Consider the following 15,776-nt stretch of genomic DNA (forward strand, 5'->3'; position numbering starts at 1 on the left):
ATAAAATTAGAAGAAGTAAACTGTTTGGTAATGGAGAAAACAAAGGAAAGCAAAAGAAGATTTTTGAGTAACTAAAGAGAGGAACCAAATATGAGATTCGAAGCTTACTGATGAGTGCTGGAGTGATCAGAAAGAGATAACGTGAATATTCTAGCAAACAACTCAGAAATCTGCTGAAGCTTTGAAGAGTTTTGATGTGTCCAAAGCTTTGAAGTTGCTGAAGCCATGATTGGAAGCCGAGAAAATGAGGGAAAATAAAAACCTAACCCAGAAACATCTGAGGTGAGGGTTGGGTTTTTCTTTTTTTTCTTTTTTTTTTCTTTTTCTTTTTTTTTTGGGTGGGATGGGCTGGATTGAGTAATTTGAGGTTGGGTAAATTATTTTTGGGTTAAATGGGGTTGAATGGGTTTTTAGTTAAAACCCAATTATTATTAATTGGGTTGATGTCTATTTAACCCAATTAATAATTGGGTGAGTTTGGGTTTAATTAGAGTGGGCAGGTTTGGGTGAGCAAATAGATTTAGGCTTACTTTGCCACCCCTAAATATAGTTGACATGTTCAATGTTCAATATCTGCTAAGCAAAGCATCTGCATGTTCTTGAACAACCTTCCAAGCCACGATCACGTCTTTCCTCTGTCAGGGTCGCACGTACTGCACACCGAATAATGTATACTCCATCGACCACATTAGGACTCATGTAGACATGGCCTGACCTATTGATTGTGTCCAACAGCTTCTGGTTTAGCTCATTTACACGTTCCAAGTCTAAGACCTTCTCATCATGATTAGCCACAACATTCTCACACTACAAGAAAAAAGGTCTATTACAACGGAAAAAATCGTTGCAATAACTACAAAGTCGTTGCAATAACGTGTTATTGCAACGACGAAAAAGTTGTTGCAAGCCGTTGTAATAAACTCCGAGGCAATAGGTTTATACAACAAAAAAATCTCGTTGCAATAAATCCTAAATATTGCAACAAACAAGTTGATGCAATAACCTCTTTATTGCAACAAATAACTTTGTGGCAATAGCTTATTGCTTCAAAAGTTTTGTAAAAAATGTCATAGCTTATTACAACAAACAACCTTGTTGCAATAGGTTGATTTTTTTTTTTTTTTATAAATAATTTGTCTATTACCCTATCATGCAATATACGTATTATAAGATAGTATAAAACATTATATTTAAGAACTACAATTTAAAGATACAAATTAAATAAATGCAAAAGTCAAAGTACTCTATCAAATTGATATGTCCAAGAACACAAATATACACATAACTTGTTTAGTTAATTGCGATCAAATACATAGTTTCAAAAGTAAATATACACAAATATATACGCAACTTGTAAGAAAAGTTCCCTTCAGAAAGTGATATCCATGCATGCTTCACAGCCGCTTCATTGGCCTCCACCCTATACAATTTAAAAAAAAAAAAAAATAAGTATAAATTGAGGACTAGATTTATAACACTATTACTGGTAATTTCTAAGCATAGAAATTATCACAAAAATTCCATTTAAAACCATGACATGAGCTCCAGAAAATACCTAAAGATACCAACAATGAGACAAATGTAAACACAAGAGTGATCATATACAACAACAACAACAACAAGAAGCCTTAAATCCAATTTGAACAAGTAAAACAATTCAGTCCTTCCAACTTGAATAGATTAATCCCACATGCTTGCACAAAAATAAGTTGCCAAACAGTCAGACAATCAATTCAACAAAACAGTATTTTTAACTCAATCAAAACATTCCAACCTGAACAGATTGATCCCACATGCTTGCACAGAAATAAGTTGCCAAAAAGTTAGACAGTCAACTCACCAAAACAGAATTTTTACTCAATCAAAAGAAACTGTATGAAACTACATAACCATATATATATATATATTGTCAACAACCACCATCAACAAAACGACCTACTTCCACAACCCACCACCAACAAAACAACCCACCAAAAATTTATATAAGATAGGTGTACCTGAGATTGGTTAGCTAGTATTGCCAGAAATTCCTCACGCATAGTCTGTCGGAGTCTTTGAAATTGTACTTCCATTTCTGCATGTTCAGCCGCCCTTTTAGCATGTTCTGCTTCAAATTTTGCTTCCATTTCTGCACGTTCAGCTAGTACTTGGATAATTATAAAATGAATTACATGGTTCTATTTTGTTTCACATCAAACAAAAAAATCACAATTTTTAGCTGCTAAGATGGAAGCCACATACAACAAAAAATGGCATGTTCAAGTTAGAAAAGGGAAGGGAAAGAAGGGGATGGTTAATTAAATACAACCAGAAGGGAAAAATCAAATTCAAATATACCATTTGAACATAAGAATCCCCATCTAATCTGTTTCTTTCGTCATTTTCCACATGCATGAACCAAAAAATATGTTAATTTAGCTCATAAGCAAACAGAATATACACTTTCAAATTCCTCCATGTTGGGTAGTAAGCATGTGACAAAGTTTAACTTAACACATATATATACACTGATATATCTTCTTTTAAGTAAAAGCTATATCTCTTTGACAAAAAGCAGGTCAAATGAGAGTGTGACAATCACTTTCACTTTCTCTCTATACCTCTGAACTATCTCTAAGCACCCCCTCACATTCAATTTGGGGGTGCAAACTGCCATAAAATCTGTTGGAAAGAATGTTAGGTCTTTGACACTTTTTTTAGGGTTTTAAAAAAATGGTAGAAATAGCAGCTAACCAATCAAGGTGTGTGACCCAAAAGCAAACTAACATGTTAGAAGATTCAGGTATTTCAAATGAACAAGAACTCAAGAAGCCAATAAAATTAGCAGCCAAGAATCTAATCAATACAATGCCCATTGGATTATGGTTTGAAAAAAATGGTTATCTTCACAAGGTATCAATAGAGTGGCGGTGTTATTTGTGGACTAGTCTAGAAGCATGGAGCCAAGGGCCCCCTGGCCGCAATGCCCTTTTTTTCTTCTCAATTGTAACATTTGTTTTATTTTATTTTATTTTTATAATTATTTTATATCTTTTTTTACTTACATTTTGTTAACATTAAATAAATACTAGTTTTATTTTTAATAGTATATCAAGTCTAATACTAGCAATAAACTAAAGTGAACTAGTGCAAGTCTCCACCATATACAACACTTTCAATAAACTAAACAAAAAGAAAGAATATATATATATATATAGCAATAGAACAACCAAAAACATCAACATCCAAGAGTCTAGAATATATATATATATATATATAGCAATAGAACAACCAAAACATCAACATCCAAGAGTCTAGCATTCAGGAAAAAACTAACCTTGATCGTGTTAGTCCACTTGCTTAACTACTTGCTTTTGAGGACAAGCTTCTAATCTTCCATTGCCTACCTTGTTGTGATCTGGTGAGGATGCAAAAGCCTTGGAATTATTAATATCTAAAATGCTAGGATGCCATTAAAGTAAACAAAAAAAGCAGTGACCATTGATATCCTGATTGACTGCCTAAGGACCATGTACAGTACACTAACAAGATTTGGTCTAATAAAGCTCAGCATGCATTAGTGGGAAACATAAATTTTAAAGGGGTTCATCAGCCAGAAATAGCTCACCTTTCTTTGTTCCTGATGAAGTGATAGCCTACAATAATAAATTCCATGAAACATTAGAAACATAATAACTTCATAATATTGAAGCCAGAATGTTCAAACTAATAGGACATGCAAATATCATGACAACCCAGATTAAGAGGACCATTCCCACAATAATACATTATCATTTGATTTGCTGGAATGTTGGAAGGAGAGGTTTGCTACACCTCTTAATAGTGATATTTGGGATGCAATACCAATGCGCATTATGTGGACTATTTGGAGAGGGTAAAACAGATCTTAGGAAAATGTTTTTACGGTCCTTTTTTAAATGGATGTCTGATTTAATAGACCTTTCTGGCTCTAAATTGTGACAAGTTTATCGGTTGTTGCACTTTTTCTTGACATTGATGCCATTTAAGTTAACATCCTGTGAACTAGTTAGTGATTTTCTTTTTCAATAAAGTTTATTAATTTATCAAATTCCCCAAAAATCATCTTAAATATATGTGAGTAAAGGCAAAGAAAATCATACAGCTACATGCTTAAAAACCCATTTAAACAACCAAAATTCAAATTTAAAATAAAAACAAAGTTCACTGACCCCCTATAGTGCACTTGGATTCAACAAAACAACTACATAACTCCAAAAACATGAAGAAAAAAAAAATCATTTCTCACTCACTAACACATTATAAAGCATAGATCTTTGGACTGAGCACTCTACTAATCCATACACTCATCAATAAAATCTTCGAAGACTGGATTCTAAAGCAACAAAACATATATCTCTGCATGTATATTAATTTGAATATAACCTATCAATACAAAGAAACCACACACAAATACAGCCCCAATTATATAGTTAAAAAAAATAAATAAATAAAGTTCACTATATCCCTACAATGCAGTTGGATTCAGCAGAATAACTATATAACTCCAAAAACATGAACAAAATCTTTTCCCACTCACTAACAGTGTAAAGAATAGATCTTTGCACAGAGCATTCTATAAATTCAAACTACACATATAATTTGAATTTAAAAAAATCACAAGTTTAACCTTACATTCACCAATAAACCTTCAAAAATTAGATTACAAAATAACAACAACTATATTCTTGTATCGGTCTACTTAATTCTACTTCACTACTCAAAATCCAAAGTAAAATTTCGTTTTTTTTTTTTTTTTTGCTAAGTCTTCTCTAGAAACAAATTAATAAAAATTAAATTTAAAGAGAAGCAAAAGATTATACCTGCAAATCAGAGAAATTTCTCAAGCCAACCGGAATGAGAGATTGAATTTCCTCAAAGAAAACCCAGTAAAAGAGAGTGAACTCCTCTGCTGCTCCTCAAATCACAATCTTCAATAATCTCTCATCTTAGCCTCCTTCAAATCTCACATTTTTTNTGTAAAAAAATTCTTAAATATTATGGGAACCTTTTCTGTATTTAACCCATTTTTTAATTGGCACAAACCAATGTCCGCCCACTCCACTTGTATTTTTATTTTCTTTTAAATTCACAAATGGTTGAATGGGCATAAAAAAGAAAATATTGGATTGTCAATTATGCTTAGAATTTTAATATTTTTTATTTGCATTATGAAAGTTATGACATAAGAAATGTATTTGAAATATAATTCTTTATATTTATTTGGATTATTTTAGGTAATTTTGCAATTTTTACGAATTTAATATATTTATTTATCTTTTAAATAATTATTATATGAATTATAATGTTATCACAGTTCGACCTCAGTTGAACCTTGATCCGACCTTAAAAACTTTGAACCGTTCTCTTTTCAAGTTGTTTGAACGATCCGGGTCTGAAAACCATATTTATCACATCAACAAGTGTGAAATGTTTTGTCAAATTTTGTGTCTACCCTAATCACCAAACAAACGGTTTCTATATCCTACGCACAAGATTCACAATGGGTTACAAAATGGGCCAAAAATTTATTTATCTTTTAAATAATTATTATATTTATTATAACGTTGTCACAATTCGACCTCAGTTGAACCTTGGTCCAACCTTAAAAACTTTGAACCTTTCTCTTTTCAAGTTGTTTGAACGATCCACGTTTGAAAATCATATTTACCACATCAACAAGTGTGAAATGTTTTGTCAAATTTTGTGTCTACCCTAAACACAAAAAAAAAACGGTTTCTATATCCTTCGCACAGGATTCACAGTGAGTGCTACAGCTTGGGCCTATTGGCCCAAGCCTCCGCTCCATGGACTAAACCTCAGAAAATTTGCCATTAAAAACCATGCAACATCATTTCGGGTCGGGTCAGGTCGTCATCCGGATCAAACACAACTAAACTCCACATAGCCCAACATATTATGTAATATTTAATATTTTTTTTTTTACGTCATATTTAGAGAGTGAGAGATAGAGAGAAATATGATAAGATAGTGTTCAATTGATGGGGTGTGGCCATGAGTCGTCAAACATGAGTTTCAGCCATTGGATTAGACCATGAGATAGAGAAAGTTCACATCATCGATTTTCGGACATGGGTTTATAGGGAAGAATGATTTTTGGCGTGGATCTACAGGGAATATAGGTTTTTGGCTTGGGTTTACGGGGAAAATGGGTTTTAGGGATGAAGAACATGAAAAATGTATGGAGATTTTGGGTGTGGCATGTTGTGGGTCTTTGGAGATTTTGGGGTGTGGCTAGCTAGACTTTGAAATTTGATGAATTTGCTTGTGTTTGAGAAAATATGGGCTTTGGGATTTATTATTTTGTATTTAAGCTAAATTTTTTGGGTTTTTTGGGTTTGTTTTCGAAGAAAATTTATAGGTTTATGGGTTCGTTGGAGATTGGTTTGTTTACTGGTTTTATGGGTTTGAAGGGGTGTCCACAGGTCAGTCTGGGTTTGGTTTGCGCCCAACCAGTGACCGACCTAACAGAATCGAGTGGAGGAAGTTCAAACCTGTCGTCGACCGAAGAGGGAGTCAGATTAGAGTAGTCAGATTCGTGCCAGAAAGTGGTTAGTTTGGTACAAACCGTCCACGGTGGAAAAATCCAGCCGAAATAGTTTATTTTAGACAAAATTTTGCCAGATCTGGTGAGATCTCGCTAAATCTGATGAGATTTCCACCAAATCTGGTTGAGATCTCACTAGATTAAGTGAGATATCCCCAGGCATAAATCTCGTTAGATCTAAAGTATTTTGACCAAAAACTTGCCAAAAAAGTTTGAATCGCCGGATTTTGGTAAGGTTCCGATCAAGTTGGTTGAGGTGAGGTTTAGAGGAAAGAACCTGCCAACCAACCCACCGAAGTTGGTTTATTGGATCAGTAACCTGCCGCCGATCGTTGGAGCTGGTTTTTGGGATCTATAACTCACCGCCGACCACTGGAGCTCTCGGGTCAGTTAGACATGTCTTGATTTGGGGAAGAACATGAAGAACATGTTCTTATGTTCTTCCTAAAAAAAAATAATGAAAAGCAGCAAAAAAATATTTCATTATTAAATTTAATTAGATTGAAGGTTTGCTACGTAGACAATTTCCATTATTGAGATGACAGTAGTGACCAAAACGGTAATGATTTTCGATTTTGAGGAATCAACATAGGCGCTCCAAAAAAGTAGAGACCAAAATGAAAATTGGCTCAAAATATAGGGACCAAAAGTGTATTTTTGCCTTAAATATATAAAAAGCCTCAATTTCAGCTTTTGCCTTAAACCCCCAAATGCATCAAGTTGTCCTTGACCTCTTTTACAACAACTTCATTTGATGTGAAACAAGGTTTTACCTATTACAACAAAATATTTTGATGTGAAATAAGTGGTTACTTATTGCAACAACATTATTTTGATGTGAAATAAGGTTTAACTATTACAACAACACATTTAGATGTAATGAGGTAATTCTTGCAACAATCTTAAATTGATGTAATACATTTAAGTTACTATTACAACAAAAAGTATATTTTTCATCTATTACAACAATATATTTTGATGTGAAATAAGTGGTTATTTATTGCATCAATATATTTTAAAATAAAATACGGTTTAGTTATTACAACAACACATTTAGATGTAACATGGTAATTCTTGCAACAATCTTAATTGATGTAATAAATTTAAGTTACTATAACAACAAAAAACAACTCACAGATGTAATAGTATATATATTACTCCAATTATTTTTGTTGTTGTAATATTACTTGTTGTAATAGGTCTTTTTTCTTGTAGTGCATAAACTTTTTTAACATTTGGCTTAGGCAAAACCCTAAAGCAGACCAAAGCAAAATTTCTAGGGGCCACAACCTCAAACCTATTATCAAGCCGTACAAGTTCTTCGAAAAGCTTGGCCAGTTAAACGTGGCTTCTTAAATAGCACTTGAGGTTCGCCACGCCGTAGCTTCTGAGAACAAGCAACAATTTCATGGCTCTGAATCTTCGACTCAAGGTTATTTGCCAGTCTTGTAGTCCACCTCTTGGCACTTGCTTTGAATCAGTGGCCTGGTTTCTCAAATATGCAGGATTTATTGAGAGTGATATTATCAACGCGCTTGGATCCTTCACCCAAAGGCAGCAACAATCCAAAGTAGTAAAGAACCACTTATGTGCATTCAAAGTGAATGAATTTGCACCCTCAATGCCATCGAGGAAATGCCGAAACTCTAAGCAAATGCAAGCAGTTCCAGCATATGCGGCATCAACATGGACCCATATGTTTAATCTTTGGCTACTTCGCATAATGGCCCTATTGGATCAATGGCATTTGTTGAAGTTGTCCCAACTGTGGCACAAAGAAAGAATGGGACTAGTCCAGCTTGAACATCTGCTTGAACTGCATCACGTAGAGACTTTTGGCATAACCCAAAAGAGGTTGACATTGTTGTCTTGACAGCTCGGAAGTTCATTGTGTTGATTCCAGCAATTTTGGCTGCCTTTTGTATTACACTATGCGTTTGGTGAGACCCTTAAACCGCCAACTTTTCCATCTTCTCTCTCAATTTGGTTTAGTATTTGATCCCTCGCTGCAGTTAGTGTACACAAAATGGCCTCACAAGTAGTCCCTTACAATACATCTCCACCATTTCTAGAAAAGAGGAAAGACTTTGGTAGTTTAAGAATTTCACCAAGCCAATCCATGAAAATACACTCTACTGCGATCAGTTGCAGCAGGTGATGACATCCAATTGAATCCCACTACATTAAACCCAGTGCTAAGCATTTCTCCAAGAAAACCAGCAATGCTACCACTTGAAGGGAAGTAGGCAAAGTAGTTCGGACTTTGCCAGTGTCTGATCCTAGGTATAATATATTTCTGCACATCTTGAAGGATGGTTTCAATGTATTCGAGAGAGAAAGGGGCAGCTTTTGGTAAGTGCTTATGAAGATAATTTGGCTCAACTTTGATTGGGACTTGGTATGTCTCTATGTTTTCATAATAATCTGCAATGAAGTCTATGATAATGTAAGGTAAGGGATGGACCCAAGATTTGAAATTAGAGAGGGCTAGAGTATAAGCGGAAAAAAAAAATGTGAGCAAGTCCAAATTTTATTTTGTTAAATTTGTGTGACATTTTGATTATAAGGAAAACTACAGCAAACCCATAGTTTTAAAAATTGGTATGGCAAAAAAATTGAAAAAGAGATTAGTTATTTGTTTTATGGTTTGACTGAGATCAAACCGATAATATTATAAATAATTTAACTAGTAATTTTTAAATTATATAAATAAATAATAAGTTCTTTTCATATACTAATAAATTAATAGTAATAAATATGTATACTTAAAATATATATAACATTTTTTAAAAGAATTTAGGTAAATTTTTAGCATTTTACATCTTATATTTAGAAAATAAAAATACCAAAATATAACAAAGAGGATCGTATTTCTAGAAAAGTAAAATAACAAATCCACATACTTAAGAATAAATTTGTACAAAAAATAATTATTATCTATTAAAAGAATTTAGGTAAATTTTTAGCATTTTACATCTTATATTTAGAAAATAAAAATACCAAAATATAACAAAGAGGATCGTATTTCTAGAAAAGTAAAATAACAAATCCACATACTTAAGAATAAATTTGTACAAAAAATAATTATTATCTAATATTTTAAAATTATATATTAAATATTGTTGTACATTTCTTATATATTAAATATTGATATTTGGATGGACTAGGATCTTGATTAGAATAATCAGAGGCACTTATCTCACTCAGGAACCACTATTGTTTGGGAGTGTTTCATTTATGCTTGAGGTCTTTCTTTGTTATTCCTAGGTCTGGTCCTGCGACTTCATTCCAGCATTTGTTTGGATGTCAGAGGTTTACCAACAATACACAGTATAACTATGAGTAATGCTGTCAAGACCTTTGTAACTCAACTAGCACTTTCTGTTGTTTCCAACAAACATGTCCAGATTTAGATCCCCTTCCCACAACTATCAAATTATCTAAAAATAAAAAAACTATAGGTGATGTTAGGAAACTACAAATTGCACTAAATAAACCTTACAAACTAATGAATCACCAATCATAGAAAGGTAATTCAGATATTTATTTATTAGTTGTTGCAATAGCACAAATCACATTCACTTTGTAAACCTTTTGTAATAAAAGTAAATTTAGCATTTTCCTATAATCATTTTCGGATGTCGTAAAGGTTGTCAAGGCTTGCCTTTCGGTTTTGAGAAATAAATTCATTCATTACAAAAATTAATTAAAAAAAAAAATCCCTTCAAACAAGATAGGGGAGCTACCTAATAAATAAAAAGAAACAGAAAAAAAGAGGGACCGTTTTAAGTTCTAGAGGCTAGCAATGAACAGTGTATTTATTCAATGATCTAAAGTAGAAATTGAAGAAAAAATTGCAAGTAACATGGCCTCAAAATTTATGCATTTTTAGCAACCTCTCAAATAAATGAACAGAAATGTGTGTTTTGAACTGCTACAGACAAGGAACATAGATAAAATAATATTATGCTAATGATAAGAGATAAGAAAAAAGCTAATTCCATATCTAAGGGAGCATCCCATAAATCAAATAATGTAGTACCTTGTTACATAGTGTTTAAGATGGAATCAGGAAAAAAGGTTAGCGCTTAAGCATAAAGGGCCAACGAAAGACATAATTAAGTGAAGAATACTTGAGTGTGTTCACTTAATACAGCAAATCCGAATATATAATGGAATTTTATACATGGGAATGGAATGAACCAATAATATACGAAGGGTGAAAAATATTTTACCTGGAATCTAATCGAGTAATGCAGTAAAAGCTTGGATTCTGAGAACAGTTCTCAGTGCTTTATCTATAGAGCTGAAAGAGACTTCAACTGTAAAGAAAGAGAACTAGACTGACAGAGAGATGGGTCGAATTATTAGTAAGGGTGCATGTTCTGTTTGAGAGAGAATATTTCGTTTGTTTGGAAAATTTCGAATTAGGTCGCTAGAGGCGGGACAGGGTGAGGTCGGATTAGGATTACGAGTGTCCTATTCCCATTTCCAAACAAGAATATCTTCATGGGGTGGATTGGGTCGGGGTGGATTACAGGTATTTTTTCATCTCTAATAAGAGTATTAGCATTAGGCAATTTAGGCTTAATGCAGTTTTTGTTAAATTGATTAAAAGAAATCCACTGTTACTTTAACTAACTTACTAATATTTACAGACAACTTTTTTTAAATTATATTTAATTATATTCATTGCACATTTTTACAAATATAAGCATTTGTGAGGTGTGGAGGGTAAGAGCCGGAATTCAAGTTTTCTAAAGGGAGTTTCACATACTTATATATATAGATTATGTTAGAGTAAAATTTTTATCTTGTAAAAAAAAAAAAAAAACAGCAATGTTCAAAGACCAAGTAATAATGGTAGGGAAGAAATCATTTTTAGTCTAATGAGACAATGACGCAACTGATTGGGTCAATTCCAACCCGATCAATCTGGCTTGCTTTCCAGATCTATTCAGAATGTTTAATTCAAGCAATGGCTAAACCATAAGGGTCAACAAAATAATCCTATAACACCAATGCCTATTTGGAGCCAGTTAGAAGCCATTTCTTTTTCTTCATCTTAATAGCTATATATCATATTTACCAATTAATGGTTTCAAAAAAAAAAAAAAATTGTTTCCAATTTAATAATTTTCCTATAGCAGGTGCCTTTTGCATTAATTATGACATATTACACATTTTTTCCCTACTAAGAGCATCCACATCAGTCCGTATATTTTACATATTAATTTTTACACTAAAAACATATATTTTTTTTTTATTTTACACATCTACTTTTACAAAACACCCACATCAGTTCATCTATTTTATCACCTCTTTAATTTAAATAATCAATTTTCTCAATTTTTTTATTATTTTCTCAACTAACCTCTTATTATACGCGCTCTCTCTCTCTCTCTCTCTCTCTCTCTCTCAGCCCATTTTTTTTATCCCATTTTTTTAAAATTTTTTTTTTTATTTTGCTCTTTCTCTATACCCATCTCTACTAATAACCCATCTCTGGTATTTCTGAATCAACTCTCCCTCTCGGTCCATACCGCTCCACAGCTCCCACGAGCTCCGATCCACAGCTCCAAACCACCGCTCCAATCCACAGCTCCGAACCACCACTCCGATCCACACTCCGATCTACAGCTCCCACGAGCTCCGATCCATGGCTCCAAACTATCGTTCCAACCACACTTCGATCCACAGCTCCCACGAGCTCTGATCCACAGCTCCGATCAGGCTCGGATCAAGCAAGACTCATACCCACGAGCTCCGATCAAGTGAGACCCACAGCTCCGATCCACAGTTCCGATAAGCACCAATCTCTCTTTGTTGTTTGTTCGTTTGGGTTTATTTGTGTATCTTTGTGTTTTTTTCTTTTTTCTTTTGAGCAAGTGTATCTCTGTGTTGATTTGTCTATGTGGATGTGTTTGAGTTAATTTTCAGTTGATTTTTAGGTTAATTTTTGGGTTAATTTGGGTTAATTTTCAGTTGATTTTGGTTAATACTTTGTGCTAGATTACGGTATTTGGTGGTTGGGTAGTTAATTTGGCGCGCTAGGTTGTTGTAATGGTTGGGGAAGATAGGTAGTTTGAGAGAGGAGAGAGAAAATAAATTAAAAAAGTCGTTTACACGAGAACAATAACCGTGTATATATACACGGGTTACTGTTCATTTGCACAGCCGGTGTATATTTTGCACAATTTTACACCCACTGATGTGGGTGTTTTTTTGCTCAAAATGTGTAAAATTTGCACTGTAGATGTATTTTAGAAGATTTTAGATGATCTGAAGTGAATGCTCTAAGCTATTATGAACAACTCATCATCCTTGCATCAAGATGCTGATTTGATTGGGGTGCTAAATCTCACAGATAATCATTTTCAATGGTCAGTGGTCCTAACTCCTACGTATCTGATTGAGCCAAATTTAGAAAATTTTCAAGTAAAAAACAAGAAGCCAAATTATGTTGAGTGTTTTTGTTTTGTTTTGGTTTTTTATTTTTTTATTTTTCGAATGGCTCGTACTTTTTTTTTTTTTTTTTAAAGCTGTGAAATTTAGGGTGTTTGATTTATATTTTCAAACAAGCATTTTTAGTTTTTAAACAACATTTTACGTATTTCAATACACTTTTTCACCCACATGTATTTCCACAAGCATTTTTAAACAACAATTTTCAGTTTTTAAATACATATACTAAATGGGCCCTTAAAATGCAAAAAAGTATCCTTATATTTTAAGGATTCTTGCTTTTGCTTCATTAAAAATGAGAAATGGGAAATACATTCTCAATCATCACAAAATGCATTTCACACAGATTTATAAAAGTCAAAATCATTGATCACCTAGCTTTCACCCAGTTTCCAAAGTCAATGTGGAATTTAGTAACGTTCTAAATTAGAAATGAAAAAGGTTGTTTGTTGCCCATAGAAAAGTATGAAAAACTTCTGGAAAGGTTCCACTTTTTCTAGATTATTAATGTAGCTTTATTATAGTTTATTAGTTTGTCATCTACCAATTTGCCCACTAGGGTGAAGTTGTGAACTCTTTCTACATATGTTTTGTGGATATGGTTAAGTATCACTTTGGTCTCCCGATAAAGGAGATTTTTGGCATGGGCAATTAATGCTTCGACCTCAATTCTATTCTCCATAAAAAAAAAGGGTAGGTTGAAGTCAATGGTGCAAATGAGGTTGGTGGGTGAGAGCTTAGATGTTTGTTTAATGAACAAAGGAGGGTAGGGGTTGATGAGTTGGAGACATGAAAGGGAGAGACTAATAGAGTATATATGAGGTGTATAGTCATCAACACATTACCATTGGCCCAATATTAGTAGGCCCAATTGATATGGGTAGTGTAATGGCTCCTTGAAGGGTGGGCTTGTAATTGTACTGACCTCAGGGCCAGTCTTGTTCAAGTCTTGTCCGAGGTACCTCAGTAATGCCTTGGAGGACATCGCTGTTGAGCAACATTTGGCATCTAATGCAAGTTCGAAAGACAGAGTTCCTATTTTCAAAGGGGGACCCTTTTTTTTGAAGAATAATCCTAACGAGCCCCACCTGCACGAGAATTACTAAAAAGCAATCATTGCTGATCCACTAAAGGAATGCTATAAATAGGAGAAAGGCAAGAGAGAAAAGGATTAGACATTGGATAATAGAGAACTAGAGAATAGAGAGAGAACGAATAAGGAAACTCAGGGGCCAAAGTATTCGGTTAGCTTGATTAGCAATCCTTGTAGGCCTTAATCTTCATCTTGAGGAACTTCCCATTGTAGGATATCCATAAACCCACGATAACAAATAAATTGTAAGCCCAATCACACGGTTGACCCATTAACCGAAAAACTGGGCATGCACAATTGGTGTCATTTATGGGGATCTCCTACTTAGTTGTAGTTCTAGTAAAAATCAAATTGATTGAATATGTCTGACCATCATTTGGAAAGCTTCGCAGATAGTGGATCTGGGGGCTCATCTGGGAGCTTAGGTTGGTGAGAAAGGAGGTAGAAAAGAGATCAGGACCAATGGTACGAATAGGATGGGAAGTGGTCCAGTTTGGGAGAGGGGTCCTCAAATAGGAGCAGTGTGACAGGAAAGTCCAAGAGTTAGAGCGTTTGCGAAAGCAAGTTAGAGATTTAGAGTTAGAAGTACGGAATAGGCATCACAGGAGGAATCATGGTGAATACATGGAAGGGTCTGGTAGTATTGGAGAAATTCGGGGAGAATTATCTCACCTAAGTGGCTACCGCCAATTAAGAGAGTGATCACGGGATTTTGCCGAGCAAGTGTCAGTATCTCTTCAGCGGCTCAGGTGTCCTAGTGCCACAGTGGATGCCATGTGCCGAGCCTTGCGTAAAGCGACCCGCTCACCGTTCTCTAATGAGACTAAGCATACACAAATGCAGAAACGATTCAGCCGACCGCCCTTCATCTCATTTGATGGCAAGGCCGACCCCATTGAACATGTTAGTCATTATATCTAGATGATGTCGTTGTATAGTTAGAATGATGCACTTATGTGCAAGGTATTCCCTTCCAGTTTAGGGCTTACTGCCCTAAGATGGTTCAATGGGTTACAAAAGGGATGAATACACAATTTTGGTGAGTTAATTCAAGAATTTGGAGCTCAGTTTATGACTTGTAGCTGAGTATCGTAGCCCATGGATGCATTACTGTCTATGAAGACAGGGGCTGGGGAAACTCTTCGAAGTTATGCTAATCACTATTGGGAATTGTACAACGAGATCGATGGAGGCAACAAGAAGGTAGCTGTCAGTACCTTTAGACTGGGGCTCCCACAAGATTTGGAGTTGAGAGATTTGTTGACAATGAGGCCCCCCGAGAATACGCATTAGCTAATGAGGCAAATTGAGGAGTATAAGAGGTTAAAGGATGATCGGCAACAAAGTAAAGGCAAGGCCCTTACCACTTCACAATATGCAAAGGATTCTTGGTCAGGGGGCTTTCAGTCAAGACCGAGAAGGGAACTAAGAATTCAAGAGCCCAATGTATGGAGAAGGGAGATTAATGTGGCGTTCAAGGAGCCTATTCATAAATTTTGGAGCGGATAAAAAACAAGCTATACTTCCGGTGGCCAAGTAAAATGGGAGGCGACCCGAAAAAAAGGAATTAGAACTTGTACATCACTTACCACCTAGACAAAGGGCACATTACTGAACAATGTCAAGTATTTA

At 34.5% G+C, this 15,776-nt stretch overlaps 1 pseudogene; it reads right to left on the reverse strand.

The window, feature by feature from the left end:
• Positions 1 to 566: 566 nt before the first annotated feature.
• Positions 567 to 9,173, reverse strand: LOC112006121 (tyrosine/DOPA decarboxylase 2-like; annotated as a pseudogene).
• Positions 9,174 to 15,776: the final 6,603 nt, after the last annotated feature.

The sequence above is a fragment of the Quercus suber genome, unplaced genomic scaffold, assembly GCF_002906115.3.
Source record: "Quercus suber isolate HL8 unplaced genomic scaffold, Cork oak 2.0 scaffold_130, whole genome shotgun sequence".
Taxonomy (NCBI): domain Eukaryota; kingdom Viridiplantae; phylum Streptophyta; class Magnoliopsida; order Fagales; family Fagaceae; genus Quercus; species Quercus suber.